This window comes from Salvelinus sp. IW2-2015, linkage group LG4p, assembly GCF_002910315.2.
Source record: "Salvelinus sp. IW2-2015 linkage group LG4p, ASM291031v2, whole genome shotgun sequence".
NCBI classification, from domain to species: Eukaryota; Metazoa; Chordata; class Actinopteri; order Salmoniformes; family Salmonidae; genus Salvelinus; species Salvelinus sp. IW2-2015.
In genome coordinates, this window is record NC_036841.1 from 15,976,599 (window position 1) to 15,992,121 (window position 15,523).

General features: G+C 42.1%; 1 non-coding gene and 1 pseudogene across 1 annotated transcript; both read right to left on the reverse strand.

Moving 5' to 3' along the window:
- Positions 1-6,597: 6,597 nt before the first annotated feature.
- Positions 6,598-12,436, reverse strand: LOC111960596 (large ribosomal subunit protein bL28m-like; annotated as a pseudogene).
- On the reverse strand, positions 12,367-12,453 carry trnastop-uca (transfer RNA opal suppressor (anticodon UCA)). Its single transcript has one exon. It is a non-coding gene; the product is annotated as a tRNA-Sec (tRNA).
- Between the last annotated feature and the right edge of the window lie 3,070 nt (positions 12,454-15,523).

The following is a 15,523-nucleotide window of genomic DNA, read 5'->3' on the forward strand; positions in this document are numbered from 1 at the left end:
TGTGTGACATAACAAAGTCAACGTCTGACCTCTCCTCTCTCCACTTTCTCTGGTGTTAAAAACAACCTGTGTGTGTGAGACAAATTGAATCTTTGTGACATATTCGGAACGTATTCAGACCCCTTGACTTTTTCCACATTTTGTTACGTTACAGCCTTATTCTAAAATTGATTAAATTGTTCCCCCCCTCCCTCATCAATCTACACACAATACCCCATAATGACAAAGCAAAAACAGGTTTATTTAAAATTAAGAAAAAATATCACATTTACACAGCTATTCAGACCCTTCACTCAGTAGCCTACTTTGTTGAAGCACCCTTCGCAGTGTTTACAGCCTCAAGTTTTCTTGGGTATGAGGCTAAAAGCTTGGCACACCTGTATTTGGGGCATTTCTCCCATTCTTCTCTGCAGATCCTCTCAAGCTCTGAGGTTGGATGGGGAGCGTCGCTCCACAGCTATTTTCAGGTTTCTCCAGAGATGTTCAAACGGGTTCAAGTCCGGGCTCTGGCTGGGCCACTCAAGGACATTCAGAGACTTGTCCCGAAGCCACTTCTGAGTTGTCTTGGCTGTGTGCTTAGGGTTGTTGTCCTGTTGGAAGGTGAACCTTCGCCCCAGTCTGAGGTGCTGAGGGCTCAGGAGCAGATTTTCATCAAGGATCTCTGTACTTTTATCTGTTCATCTGTGCCTTGATCCTGACTAGTCTCCCAGCCCCTGCCGCTGAAAAACACCCCCACACTTCTTCCATTTAAGAATGATGGAGGCCACTGTGTTCTTGGGGACCTTCAAGGCTGCAGACATTTTTTGGTACCCTTCCCCAGATCTGTGCCTCGACACAATCCTGTCTCGGAACTCTACGGACAATTCCTTCGACCTCATGGCTTGGCTTTTGCTCTGACATGGACTGTCAACTGTGGAACCTTATATAGACAGGTGTGTGCCTTTCAAATCATGTCCAATCAATTGAATTTACCACAGGTGGACTCCAATCAAGTTGTAGAAACATATCAAGGATGAGCAATGGAAACAGGCTGTACCTGAGCTCATTTTCGAGTGTCATAGCAAAGCATCTGAATACTTATGTAAACAAGGTTTTTTATATTTTTATAAATTAGCAAAAAAAATCTGTTTCGCTTTGTCATTATGGACTATTGTGTGTAGATTGCTGAGGATTTGTTTTTATGTAATCAATTATAAATCAAGGCTGTAAGGTAAAAAAATTGGGGAAAAGTCAAGGGGTCTGAATACTTTCCGAAGGCACTTTAGAATGAATTAAAACCAGATTGTCCTAAATGTGGAATGATTAAATCATTTCAATCATGATAAAGGATACAACTTAATTACCATATAACAGAAATACAGGAGTGAAGTTTGCTATATAAGGATGAGCCAGGATGAGGCCTGGTAATGGTACAGTATGACTAGGCAGTTTTCCTAGCTCTCCATTTAAGCAGACTCGCTACTGCTTCCTAGTGGTTCCCTAAGGATATTTACGGGAAAAATACATTGACACCTTTCTTTTTTCTCAATGACATTCAATTCAGCATTGGGGAAAAAAAGCGCAAGTTTGTTCCACCTGAGTAAGTCTGACCACAAGTCAGAGACCACTATGATGACACAATAAATGCATTTGATGGATCTTTTTTTGTCTTCTAATGCCTCTTAAGGGGAAGGTAATCTAAAATGAATAACATTACGTTACTGAGTTCAGGTAATCAAAAAGTAACGGATTACAATTTTGGACATGTAACTGGAACAGATTATATTTACAAAGTAACCTACCCAGCCCTGGTTTGGGAGCCTTGAATGTTGATGGCCCTATACACAGTGGGACTCAGCTGTAATTTATCATGTGCGACATTAACACAAGCAGTCACAAAGCCTGCATCTACACAGGCAGCCCAATTCTGATCTTTTGCCCAATTATTTGCAAAATAACTGATCTGATTGATCAAAAGACCAATTAGTGGAAAAATATCAGAATTGGGCTGCTTGTCTAAATGCAGCCTACGGTGAAAATATGTACCAGTGTGATGTGTACTTTGTGTGCAGAGGATGTTGTGGTTTAGAGATGGCCTTCATAGCTGTTTCTCTGGGGGATTCAAGGGAATCCTGGCCTTGTAGGCTGACTGGCTGATCTTAGTGTGGAAACAATTAGCAAACGAGATGCTATCTGAATTTAGCTGATAGTGTTGTCACCTCCTGAACCACAATGGTTACAATAGGGCAGTGGTTCCCCAAACTTTTTATAGTCCCGTACCCCTTCAAACATTCAACCTCCAGCTGCGTACCCCCTCTAGCACCAGGGTCAGCGCACTCTCAAATGTTGTTTTTTGCCATCATTCTAAGCCTGCCACACACACACACACTATACGATACATTTATTAAACATAAGAATGAGTGTGAGTTTTTGTCACAACCCGGCTCGTGGGAAGTGACAAAGAGATCTTATAGGACCAGGGCACAAATAATAATAATATAATAATCAATAATTTTGCTCTTTATTTAGCCAGCTTACATATAAAACCTTAGTTGTTAATCGAAATTGTGAATAAATCACCGCAGGTTAATGAGAAGGGTGTGCTTGAAAGGATGCACATAACTCTGCAATGTTGGGTTGTATTGGAGAGAGTCTCAGTCTTAAATCATTTTCCACACACAGTCTGTGCCTGTATTTAGTTTTCATGCTAGTGAGGGCCGAGAATCCACTCTCACATAGGTATGTGGTTGCAAAGGGCATCAGTGTCTTAACAGTGTGATTTGCCAAGGCAGGATACTCTGAGCGCAGCCCAATCCAGAAATCTGGCAGTGGCTTATGATTAAATTAAACTTTCACACAACCGCTTGTTGCAATTTCGATGAGGCTCTCTTGTTCAGATATCGTTAAGTGGACTGGAGGCAGGGCATGAAAGGGATAACGAATCCAGTTGTTTGTGTCATCCGTTTGAGGAAAGTACCTCCGTAATTGCGCACCCAACTCACTCAGGTGCTTCGCTATATCATGTTTGACATTGTCTGTAAGCTTGAGTTCATTTGCACACAAAATAATCATACAATGATGGAAAGACCTGCGTGCTGTCCTTGTTAATGCAGACAGAGAGGGGCTCCAACTTCTTAATCATAGCCTCAATTCTGTCCCGCACATTGAATATAGTTGCAGAGTCCCTCTAATCCTAGATTCAGATCATTCAGGCAAGAAAAAACATCACCCAGATAGGCCAGTCGTGTGAGAAACTCGTCATCATGCAAGCGGTCAGACAAGTGAAAATGTAAAAAAAACGTGTCATTACTTTGCCCTTTGATAACCAGCGCACTTCTGTATGTTGTAAAAGCGTTACATGGTCGCTGCCCATATCATTGCATAGTGCAGAAAATACACAAGAGTTCAGGGGCCTCGCTTTAAGAAAGTTAACCATTTTCACTGTAATGTCCAAAACGTATTTCAAGCTGTCAGGCATTCCCTTGGCAGCAAGAGCCTCTCGGTGGATGCTGCAGTGTACCCAAGTGGCGTCGAGAGCAACTGCTTGCACGTGCGTTACCACTCCACTATGTCTCCCTGTCATGGCTTTTGCGCCATCAGTACATATACCAACATGAGCAGCAGCTACGTTTGGCTACCATTAGTGGAATTCCCGCGAGAGAGTAATGGTTAATGCGATTGGATGTTAATTATTTGAGGAGACTACCTGTATTTCACCTTGTGTTGTTATTTCGCTGAACCTTTCACTGAAGGTTTCATTTTATTTTTGGCAGTGAAACGAGGCTACTCAGTCGAGAGAGAAAAAACTCACCCAAATGTATAGCCCCGTTGGAATATATAAATTGTTTTTTTGAATATTTTTTTTATGTGAATCACATTATTATTTGGCGTACACCCGACGGCATTGCGCGTACCCCTGGGGGAATATATATACCGCAGTTTGGGAATACCTGCAAAAGGGGAAAGTGTGAATACAAAACATTAGGAACACCTTCCTAATATTGAATATTATGGGAGGCATAGCGATGCTGGCCCGTGTTCACTCCAATGCTTCCCACAGTTGTGTTAAGTTGGCTGGATGTCCTTTGGGTGGTGGACCTTTCTTGACACACACAGGAAACTGTTGAACGTGAAAAACCCAGCCGTGTTGCAGTTCTTGACTCAAACCAGTGCGCGTGGCAACTACTACCAAAGTCACTTAAATATTTTGTCTTGCTCATTCACCCTCTGAATGGCACACATACACAATCCATGTCTCAATTGTCTCAAGGCTTAAAAATCATTCTTTAACCCGTCTCCTCCCCTTCATCTACACTGACTGAAGTAGATTTAACAAGTAACATCCATAAGGGATCATAGCTTTCACCTGGATTCACCTGGTCAGTCTATGTCATGGAAAGAGCAGGTGTCCTTAACGTTTTGTATACTCAGTGTATGTCATCTCCTGATGACTGTTTGATTTCAATCCAGAATAGGTTCACCAAGTAAATAAACCTCCCCCGCCGATCCACTTGTCAGTCAATGACATAATGTAAATACATACCCATACAATCACGAGGGGATGGAACAAAGCAATTACCACATCTTGTCAAATTCAACGTTTTTTAGAAGCTAAGTCTCAAGTCACAATGATCAGATCCTGTCACATGTCCATATTCAAATCTATAGTATACTACACTGTCATTCCATTCACTATCTTTACAATCAAATGAAATAATTGAAGGCACTGATCACACAGCAAATGAGGCATCTTCCCTGAACGATGATCCACACATAGTATATTTCACTGTTTAATGCTTAGTTTGTATACTGTGCAATCGTCATCGAAGACTCTGCCTGTGTAATGGCATAAAGACAGGTTTAAAAAAAGTTATGGGCCTTTTAGATTTAGAGTGAGGGTAATTCCAGTCTTTGGCATACAACATCACCTATCCTTATAAGGTGAGGATGAACCTTTAGACAGGTAATTGTTGAGAAGTCCTACTCTGTTGCTAGGTTACAACACCCACGGGAGTCCCCGCCTAACCACACACTATTTGGTAATGGAAACAGTTACAGAGGATATGTGCAGGCACACTGAAGGAGTCGAAAGCGAAAGCCACAAAAAAAAACTGTTTACTGAAGAGCCAAGCAACTTATTTTTCAATAATATAGTTGTGTACCATATAAGGGAATTCATAGACAAGGGTGTCTGTGGTCTTCATTACATTTAAGTGAGTTAAGGGGTGTGTGGATGAACTCCATCTTGCCTTATAGTCCTTGTCATCTTCCAAGAAGCACAACCAGAGAGTGGGACATTACACAGCTGCGTTATATTCAAAATGTAATGAGAAAACTAAGCTTATCTGTTGAAGATTCAATTATTGTAGGCTGTTGCCTGTTGTGTTGAGACTAATACCACGATGATGACCTGGGGCCTCATTTATCAACGACCTGGGGCCTCATTTATCAACGGCCTGGGGCCTCATTTATCAACGCCCTGGGGCCTCATTTATCAACGGCCTGGGGCCTCATTTATCAACGGCCTGGGGCCTCATTTATCAACGGCCTGGGGCCTCATTCATCAACGGCCTGGGGCCTCATTCATCAACGGCCTGGGGCCTCATTCATCAACGGCCTGGGGCCTCATTTATCAACGACCTGGGGCCTCATTTATCAACGACCTGGGGCCTCATTCATCAACGGCCTGGGGCATCATTTATCAACGGCCTGGGGCCTCATTTATCAACGGCGTGTACATTTCGTCCAACATTCTGGCGTAGGTGGAGATTCTAGGCTTTGCGTGTGCAACAAATTATTATTGGAATCGATCAAACTGTCGCATGCAACATACAGTGCCTTCAGAAAGTATTCATACCCCTTGACATATTCCACATTTTGTTGTGTTACAGCCAGAATTCAAAATTGATTAATTTTTTTAAAATTTTAAATCACCCATCTGCAAACAATACTCCATAATGATGAAGTTACTTTCCCCCCCCAATTTATTTAAATTGAAATATCAAATTTACATAAATATTCACAACCCTCTGCTATGACACTCCAAATTGAGCTCAGGTGCATTCCTATGATCATCCTTGAGATGTCATTACAACTTGGGAGTCCACCTGTGGCCAATTCAATTGTTTGTACATGATTTAGAAAGAAACACACCTTTCTATATAAGGTCCCACAGTTGATAGTGGTGCATGTCAGAGCAGAAACTACACCATGAAATCCAAGGAACTATCCATAGATCTCCGACATTTCTTGAGTATTGAAAGTATCCAAGAGCATAGTGGTCTCCGTCAATGGGAAATGTGAAAAATATGCAACTACCCAGACTCTGCCTAGAGCTGGCCGTCCGACCAAAGTGAGCAACCTGGGCAAGAAGGACCTTGATCGGGGAGGTGACAGAACTACATAGTTCCTTGGCTGAGATGGGAAAACCTGCCAGAAGGACAACAGTCTCTACAGTACTTCACTAATCTGGGGTTTATGGGAGAGTGGCCAGACCGAAACCACATGACAGCATACCTGGAGTTTGCAAAAAGGCACGTGAAAGACAGAACATAAGGCAAAAGATTCTATGATTTGATGAGACAATTTTTATTAATTCAGCCTGAATGCAAAGTGCTATGTCGGGAGAAAACCAGGGACAGCTAATCACCCATCTAACACCATCCCTACAGTGAAGCATGGTGGTGGTAACATTATGCTATGGGGATGCTTTTCAGCAGCAGGAACTGAGAGACTGGTAAGGATAGAGGGAACAATGAACCGGGCCAAATACAGGCAAATCCTTGATGTGAACCTGCATCAGTGTGAAAATGACCATAGACTGGGGCGACGATTTACATTCCAACAGGACAATTACCACAAGCACACAGCCAAAGCAAATCTGGAATGGCTTCAGAACAAGAATGTGACAGTCCTTGAGTGGCCCAGCCAAAGCCCAGACTTGAATCCCATTGAAAATCTGTAGAAAGACTTGAACATTTCTGCTCACCTCTGCTCCCCATCTACTTTAACAGCGCTTGAGAAAATATGGAAGAATGGGAGAAAATCCCCAAATCCAGATGTGCAAAGCTGAAACGGACCCAAGACGACTCAAAGGTGCTTCTACAAAGTTTTGACTCCGGTTTGAATACTTAGGAACATTTCTGGGATCTTTTATTTCAGCTCGTGAAACATTGGACCAACACTTTACATGTTTATATTTTTGTTCAGTATATATTTGTGTGCTCGTGAACCAGCGTTACAACCCTGTCTGGAAAATGCCGTCCATTCACCTTTTATGGTAACAAAAACACCCTCATTTGCTGGAGATTTTGGAACTGGTCCCTGACAGTCTCTAAAAGAAAGCACAAGGGCCAATTTTATCACATTTCTGGAAAGGTGTGGGCAGAATGTTAATGTTCTGAAGTTACTTTTTCAAACCAAATGCATGCCGCCTATAGCGAGTGCCAAACACTGTCCGCATATTCTGCAACATTGATTGTCTATTCAAACAATTTAAAAAAGTAAATGCCGCAGCCCACACTTCTATGCAAAATATAATGAACAAAAATATAAACGCAACATGCAACAATTAACGATTTTACTGAGTTACAGTTCATATAAGAAAATCAGTCAATTTAAATAAATATATTATGCCCTAATCAATGGATTTCACATGACTGGGCAGGGGCAAAGCCATGGTGGGCCTGGTAGGGCATAGGCCCACCCACTTGGGAGCCAGGTCCACCCACTGGGGAGCCCAGCCAATCAGAATTAGTTTTCCCCCACAAAAGGGCTTTATTAGACAGAAATACTTGGTCTTGGTGGCTGGTCTCAGACGATCCCGCAGGTGAAGAAGGCGGATGTGGAGGTCCTGGGCTGGTGTGGTTACTCTTGGTCTGCAGTTGTGAGGACGGTTGGGCGTACTGCCAAATTCTTTAAAATGACGTTGGAGGCGGCTTATGGTAGAGAAATTAACATAAAATTCTCTGGCAACAGCTCTGGTGGACATTCCTGCAGTCAGAATGTCAATTGCAAGCTCCCTCGATTAGACACATCTGTGGCATTGTGTTGTGTGACAAAACTGCACCTTTTTATTGCCCCCAGCACAAGGTGCACCTGTGCAATGATCATACCGTTTAATAATCTTCTTGATATGTCACACCTGTCAGGTGGATGGATTATCTTGGCAAAGGAGAAATGCTCACTAACAGGGATGGAAATAAATGTGAGCACAAATAAGCTTCTTGGGCGTATGAAACATTTCTGGGATCTTTTATTTGAGCTCATAAAACATGGGACCAACACTTTACACGTTGCGTTATATTTTTGTTCAGTATATGAATTGTTAGTTTATCAACACATAATTGTGTTTCTATCTCCTGCCTTGGTATAGGCTCTGAGATTATATAGGCTATGATGTTGCGCTCCTATCGCACAGCAACACCATCAAATATATTAAATAGGGCTACCGATCTATTTACTTCAGAGCATGCTTGGCTATTGAATGAGCGATGGATAAATGGTAGCCTAATATTTGGGTCGTTCTACCAATTCAGTGCCTTTTGAGAAGTGTGACTTGGTTAAAAACCAACTTGATTTGAGCTCATTTTAACATCGTCTTAAAGAGTATATGTTCAACTTCAAGTGGTTATATATAAAAATAACTATAGTAAGTGCCAAATAAAGTAACAGGGTTGACGATTTCTTCTTAAATCAGCCATAAATTCCCTTGTGACAGGGGGAATGGAAGCTTGTGTGCAACAGGGAGTGGCAATTGAATGCAAGCTTCACAAAAATGTTGGATGCTCACCCCGCTCAGTTTTCCAGCACAAAATGGCCAAAAAGAGTAGAACCAGCTCACCTGCTTTTACACTATGATTTGACTATTAGATATTTATTTTGGAAAAAATACTTTAAAAGGAATTGTTTCATCATATTAAAAAAAAGTGTTCAGTTAACGCTTGACCTTAAAATGAGGGAGACGTAAAAGAGTCACTGAATGATAATCTTCAGAAAATAATGTCAAAGAAACAAAATAAGTAACGCTTTTACAATGATGGAGAAACTTGGGAGACTTTTCGGGATTGGCATGTCAAAATGCTGAATTTTGTCACTTTAGCAAGTCTTTTCATATAAAAATCTGATTTATTGACTTCTCCATGTGGTCTTTACTAAAAGGGCATTACTTTTATAAAATTAAATATTGGTGCACAATTTCCACTTAAAATATCAAAGGGACGCACGCAAAAGGCACTGTTTTCGTGGAACAACCTATTTGTTGTGTAGCAGGAATAAACCAGTCACGACAGAAAAGGAGAGACATGTCCTGCAATATGATTTAGGCCTAGGCTATATAATAAAAGCAAAATAAATATTAGGATTCCTGCTGCTATCTGATCTCCTTATTCATCAATTTTATCATTAGGCCTACATTAATGTTTTTATTAGCCTACCATTACTATAATACCCATGCATCAAACACCCTCAAAAGAACAATATTTGCTTGCAATACAATTGTTCAACCACTAGATGTTGTGCATACGCATGGGGAAATGGGATACCTAGCCAGTTGCACAACTGAATGCATTCAAACGAAATGAGTCTTTCCGGTCTGAGCTGTATGTGCGATACGCACACTTTCCCATAAACTTCAAAATGGATAAATACCAACCTTTGTGGAAAAACTGGTACACGCAAGGTTTAGAGTATTTTTTGTGTGCACGCACCTTTGATAAATGAGGCCCATGGTTGTCTTCTATCATTCTTAAATGATGATACTGAAAATGTGGTAACCACTCCCATCTAGAGGATAAACATGAGTATGACAGTCTAGACGAGGCATCAAGAGCCCAGTACCGTACAACTAACCACAACACTAACTTTAAGAATTTGAATGAATATTTTATTCCTTAGACAAATGATATAGCACTGAATAGGGAATATTTACAAGGTAACAACCCAGATGGATCAGCCCAAATCAGCTGCTGAAAAATAGAACCTGAATAAATAAGTGTCTTTCAATGGGACCAAGTGACCACCAGGTGTCACCATCAACAGGAAGTGACCTCAGTGCTCCTAGAAGAAATGGCCCTTACTTTTTCTCCACCAGCTGTGGTTCAGAGAGTTTCTGGATGGCCAGCTCCTTCACCAGGTTCTCCACACAGCTCTTTAAACAAAGGCTCCGGCTCCTGGGACACAAAACAATAGAGTCCAGTTAGAGAGAGTATGGGACAGAGCAGATACAATCTAAAATCAGTCAATATCACCGGTGCATTTTTACCCTGGCAGGGTGATTACTAAGGGACACCATATGTTCCATGTGACTGAAACGATGAGGTTACCTTGTGCTCCAGTTGTCTCTGTTCCTCCACGGCCTCATCCACACTCAGCCTCCTCTGCAGGGATCTCAAACTGCTGCTGGGGGCAAGGGAAGAGGGGCGAGGACAGAATGAGAGGGAGAGAGATGAGGGAGACCTCATTACATCATCTATAAACTTTGTGCGGCACTTTCACTGACTTTATGAACGGTTGTTGCATCATCTCCTATAGCAACTTGGTGAAAGCTCAAGACAAAAGTGTGTTGGAATTTCAAACCGTCATGGTCCAAAACATAACGAACCCACCTTGTACTTGGTGTAGATCCTCTCCCTCTTGACAGGGTCCTCTGGGTAGAGCTGGGTGTCTTTAAAGGCCAGCCTCAGGAGCATAGCCCGCCTCAGGTCCATTTAGGTCCTCCTTTGGTGTCTGGAGGAGAATCAATCAAGTCATTGGATGGTGAAACCCACGCTGTGCTATCTTCTCAAAACACGGCACGTTGGACAATTTACATACATCCACACACTACAGCTAAAGATGACAACATGCAGACTCCTCTCTCACCCTCAGGATGTAATAGTCAAAGCCGTAGGCGGCATCAATGAGGTCTAGGGTGCGAGCCGTGACGGTGATGGTGAGCTTGTGATTGAGGATCTCACTGTACAGCTCTCTGGTGAACAGCTGTGGCTTCCAGACTCTTTCCAGACTGGTGGAGAGCTGAGGAGATAGACAATGTTAGGATACATGCTCAGATATAGAATCAAGTGTGTCTGAATATAGGGAACAAAACAAATGCTCATGATATTCATTAATGCCCTTCATAGTACTCGCTTTGTCATTGTTGGCATATCTGAAGCCTGATATCCATCCTTCACCTCCCCATAGGACGTCCTGGGACTCAGGGGGGTAGTAGATGGGGATGGGGACGTCTTGGACCAGCTCCTCGTGTCCTGTTTTGGGGTTGGCCCTGTATTTGACTCCCAGGGCCTTCCAGTGGACCGGGTGGCCTGCGTGGTCTCCTCCAGAGAGCAGAGGTAGTGTTTGGGGAGGTGGGCGTAGATCCCCTGCTTCAGTTTAAGGGCTTCCCAGATCTTTGGGGGGTACTTGTGGAGAGACATGGTCACTGGGTTGGTATTGACACATGCCTAGCTGGGAAAACAAAAATATAATTGGGCCAAGAATAGTCTTATTTACAATTCCTTTACTCCTTTGTTAAATTTAATCTCTTTACATTTAATTGTGCTTTTGTTAAACTCATTGTTAGACAACAGCAAGGTAAGGTGAAATAGCTTTTTAAATATGAATATGGAAGAGTCGGTGTAGTTCACTAACGTGAGCTAGATGTTGCTGCTGAGTTGTCTGGAGGTTGTGTTGTCTGGAAGTCAACAGCGAGCAATGCCGCACGTTCGGTTTCACTAAACTAGCTACAGTAGCTGGATAGGACAGCTATGAAGCTATTTATAGTATAATTTCAAAATTGTTGCCAAATACTAGTCTCTACTCAGTTCAAACAGCAACTTACCTTTGAATTGGATAAACGTCAAATTACACCCTCAGATGCAGTTCATATCTCTCCACGTTACAAAAAAAGGACATAAAACATTTCCGTCAAAGATGGTGCCGCCTACTCCAACAAGGACATTTCTTGGTTAAGAAAAAAGACGGCGCAGCGATGATTGGTTTATCGGGCTTGGCAGTCATTATGTGCTTCCGGTCTGGTTCGTTGAAGGATGCATATAAATTGCGCCTCACTACACCAGATTTTTTTTACAGTTTTGAGTTACGCTATAATCATTTTAGCAGACGCTGTAATCCAGAGCGATTTACAGAAGCAATTAGCCTTAAATGCCTTGTTCAAGGGCACATTGTCAGATTTTTCACCTTGGCGGAGATTCGAACCACCGGGCCTTCGGTAACTGACACAACGCTCTAACCGCTAAACTACTTCTCATCATCAATACCCAAATGTACCAGAAAGCGTGACTCTGTTGAAATAAAACAACATATTTTTTTGTTATCTCCAAGAACACAGATAGATAGTTTTTTTGTTGCGTAGTATATAAATCTGCGAACTTCAGCGTTTACAAACTACGCCCGAAAGGTGGAATTGAACCACTCTGCCGCTAAGCAGCTACAGGTTTGAAGCCTGCACCCCGGACCACCGAGGCTCATCCGGGCATTTGAATGAGAGTTCGCAGTGCCTATATATACCTGACATTGTACATAAGTGTTTCAGTGTCGGTAACAAAATGTTGCGGTAAAAGCAACCGTATTATTTAGTATAAGGAATGTACGTTTTCCTACAATGAAAATTGCAAGCATTTTAGTGACTGTATAATGAAAGAAACACAGAAGTTAAACGAAGTATGTTGTTAAGGGAGGGCTTTTCGAAATAATGCAAAATAGCTAAGATTTCATTGGCTGGTTGATAACAAAAGGGGTGGAGTTTTTATATTGTGTATCCAGGGGTCACCATCAAATAATGGCTGGTCCCTGGCTCTGACCCCATTCTCCGGGTGTGTCTAAGGCACAGGAGGCTGCTGAGGGGAGTACAGCTCATAATAATGCATGGAACGGAGTAAATGGAATGTTATCAAATACATGGAAACCATGTGTTTGATTTATTTGATACCATTCCCCTGATTCCGCTTCAGACGTTACCACGAGCCCGTCCTCCCCATTAAGGTGCCACCAACCTCCTGTGGTCTCAGGGGGAGTGGGATATGCAAAAATGTCATTTCCAATTCACACATGCACTTTTACATGTGTAAAATAGGACAGATGTAAGCACCGACCTAATTATCTTATCTGATTATCTCTGTAGTGAGGTATCTTAGGCAAAAGAGTGCACTTTTAGACCTATTTACTGTATATGGTTGGCAGGACACTGAAGGTAGAATTGCCCATTATAAAGAGAAATGATGACAAAATGCATTACAGGAGGCTATGTAATCAGCATCTCTATGGTAGGAAGAGCAGGACTCTTATTTGTGGGTTCATTCATTTCAATCATGTTTTGCGCACAAAGGAAGCAGAATATCTTTGGTTAAATTATTTTATTCCAGCACATTTGTTGAAGATAGACACACGACTGTAAAAATGCAATCCATATGATATTTCAGGATCATGTCTACATATTCATATATACTAAGACAGAGGTTCCCAAACTTTTATGGCCCACGACCCCATTTAGATATCTAAAAATTATTGGTCACCCAATCATGTGAAAAAAAATGATACAGCCTAATTAACAGCCAATGTTGACTTTTTTATTTGGGGCTATGGCAGTCAATTGAAAAACATTCTAACAGTATTTCTGATTGTCTTCTCAACTCACCATCACAGACTTTTAATGTGGGACTATGACAGTCAATTGCAATTTAGTCTGACCTAATGTCTCTTATCTCACCAACACTAATGAGATGGGTGTGCTTGATGCATGTAGCGTTGGGGCATCTTATGCCGCGTTCAAAACAACTGGGAACTGGGAACTTGGAAATCTCCAACTTCCGACTTCAGTGTGTTCAAAATAACTGGGACCTCGGGGAAAAAAATGAGCTCCGACTGGGAAACATCGCTTTGAATGTCGTCCAACACGGAATTCCAACTCGGGAAGTCGGGCTTCTTTCTACAGCTCCGACTTTCCGACATGAAGATCACTGACGTCATGATTCCACCTCGTTCCCAGTTGTTTTGAATCCTGCATTAAAGTCAGGGGGCGTGGTCGACATCGCACACCTCATCTCTGCTGTCACATCCAACCTGGATCGATATTTGGTTTTAATGCAGATGAGAGTACTGAATCCAGCTTCACACAGATATGAGCTTGTGAAGAGTACCATGAGTTGTCCTTGTGAATCCTCCGACATGTATAGCGTGTATCTGCATAGCATGTATGTGCACTTCGGCCCTCACGGCTAACGTCTATTTGGAGAGCATAAGCCTGGTAGATTGCTAGCGATAGCATACATTCTTTGTTTAACAGTGTTATCTGACAAAGGTATTTATATGACTTTCTCATAGCCATGGGAAGTAGTGTGGGTGTAAAAAAGGACGTCCTGCTCCTCTCCTCTCTACCTAACTTCCCCTCACAGTCCCTTCAGCTTCCCTTAAGTCCTGTTAGTTTTGCTGCTCAGCCTACCTAAGTTATCCCCCACCCATTATAGCCCTGCCATTACCGACCAATCAGAGCGGTTGGAAATGTGAATCTGGACACTGCACCCGCCCACTCAGTTCAGAGTGTTATTGCCGTCCAAAGGGAGAAGTCACGTGTTTCTGAGGACCTTTAATTGTCGACAGTGACCCGAATGTCTGAATGTGGTGCGTGTATCTAAATCACCACAACAATAAGATTCCAAGTAATTCGGATGACCAAAATAATATAAACATCTTCAAAGGAAACGGTGTGGTGGTGACTATCAAGAGCACAGTGATGGGCCTCAACATCATGTTCTAACCAGACAGCTCTATAGAGGACAGAACCAAACCAATCAGTTATAAGTATACAGCGGACGTCAAGTACATCCCAGACGTTCAGGCCTCTCCAGTCACAGCCTGGTGGGACCTGCTGGTCCTAAGCCTGGAGCCCCACCTGCAAGAACCGTTCTATTACCGGTCCGAGGGTCCTGCAACCTCCAGACCCTGTCTCAGGGGACCTTCCAGAAGTCACCCCTGATGTGTCCCCTGACCTAGTTGTCAATTTCCCTTCCTTCCTGGTAGGGTCAGAGCTCCCTTCCTTCCTGGTAGGATTTAAAAGCTCTGTTCTTTGTATCTATAGAGCAAGATATTTTTCCCAATAGTCATTTCCTATAGTCTTTTAGAATGCCTAGTACTATATTCACAAGTATGTGATAACATTTCACAACTCTTAGTACAAAACTCAAAACAGATCATCAGAAAGGCAGTTTTTTTTTCAAAAATGTCATCACAATCTCAAGTACAACACACAAAATCACACAGTAACTTTTTCACCAAACCTAATCAGTTCCATCTAGAAATACCTTTCATAGAAAGTAATTGCCTTTCACAGTGCAATGCTCACAATACTTTTCATGTGATTTTCTTCTCATTTGCTTAAATTACATTTGACCATCATTTAATCCAACTGCGCTTAACGGATTTTGAGAACTACTGAAATAAAATGTGTTTAAAGTATAAACATCTAAATGACATGTATCATACATGATAACCATGCATAATGACTACTTGTTATTGCTAATTGATTTCAATACGGAGCAGGATAGACAGC